Source organism: Rutidosis leptorrhynchoides, chromosome 3 (genome assembly GCF_046630445.1).
Source record: "Rutidosis leptorrhynchoides isolate AG116_Rl617_1_P2 chromosome 3, CSIRO_AGI_Rlap_v1, whole genome shotgun sequence".
NCBI lineage: Eukaryota > Viridiplantae > Streptophyta > Magnoliopsida > Asterales > Asteraceae > Rutidosis > Rutidosis leptorrhynchoides.
The window spans coordinates 140630160-140631368 of record NC_092335.1 but is presented as its reverse complement, the minus strand read 5'-3'; the positions used below and the strand labels follow the sequence as shown (position 1 = coordinate 140631368).

The 1209-nt window shown below is 36.8% G+C and overlaps 1 non-coding gene across 1 annotated transcript; it reads left to right on the top strand.

Moving 5' to 3' along the window:
• The first annotated feature begins 882 nt into the window (after positions 1–882).
• LOC139903516 (small nucleolar RNA R71) lies at positions 883–989 on the top strand. Its single transcript, XR_011778330.1, has one exon. It is a non-coding gene; the product is annotated as a small nucleolar RNA R71 (small nucleolar RNA).
• The last annotated feature ends 220 nt before the right edge of the window (positions 990–1209 follow it).

The following is a 1209-nucleotide window of genomic DNA, read 5'->3' as shown; positions in this document are numbered from 1 at the left end:
TTATTACTCACATCTAAAACCTTCCCATCTTCTGGTGTTGGTTTTTCAGAATTCGTTGATACCATATTAACATTCTCATTTCGAGGATTTACTTCAGTATTACTCGGTAGCTTTCCTTGTTACCTCTCACTCATCATGCTAGCAAGAGTACCTATGTGTTTTTCTAGATTCAGAATTGAAGCTTGTTGAGTTCTTAATGACTGATCAAACCTCTCATTTGTTTGGGTTTAAGATGTAATAAATTGTGTTTGAGATTCCATTAGCTTTGCCATCATTTCTTCCAGATTTGGCTTTTTCTCTTCGGTTTGTTGTGGTGGTTTATACAAGCTAGGTCTTTATTGATTGAAAGTGTTGTTTTAAGTTGGTTGGTTATTCGGACCTTGTTGGTTATACGAATTATTATTGGGTCCATTTGGATTGTAAAGAATGTTTTGATTTCGATTAAAGTTTAGCCTTGGCGGTTGATAATTATTTTGATAATTATTTCCCGGCCTTTGGTTAATGTAGGAAACATTCTCATATTGTTCCATCGTTTGCTCAATGTGACAATCTTTCATTAAGTGTGGTCCACCGCATTGCTCACAACTGATTCGTATTGCGTGAATATCTTTAGTCATCTTTTCCATTCGTCTCTCGAAAGCATCTATCTTTGCGGAAATGGAATCAAAGTCATGGCTAGAATCGGCTCTAGCTACTTTAGATGAACGAAAAATATCTTTTTCCTGGTGCCAATCATGTGAGTGGGAGGCTGTGTTATCAATGATTTTGTGAGCTTCGGTAGCGGTTTTCTTCATAATGGAACCACCAGCTGCTGTTTCGATGTCTTTTCGTGTAGCAACGTCGACACCTTGGTAGAATATTTATACTATTTGATAAGTGTCTAAACCGTGTTGAGGACATCCTCTCAATAACTTTCCGAATCTTGTCCATGCCTCATATAATGTTTCATTTGGATTTTGCACGAACGTAACAATTTCTCCTTGAAGTCTCACTGCTTTAGATGCCTGAAAGAATCTTTTATGAAATTTCTCAACTAAAACATCCCATGTATCAATCGCTCCTTCAGGTAACGATTCTAACCAATCTTTGGCTTCTCTCTTTAAAGTCCAGGGAAACAACATGAGATAGATCTGTTCATCCTCAACTTCTCTGATTTTGAATAGGGTATAAATCCTATTAAAGGTTCGAAGATGTTCATTTGGATCTTCT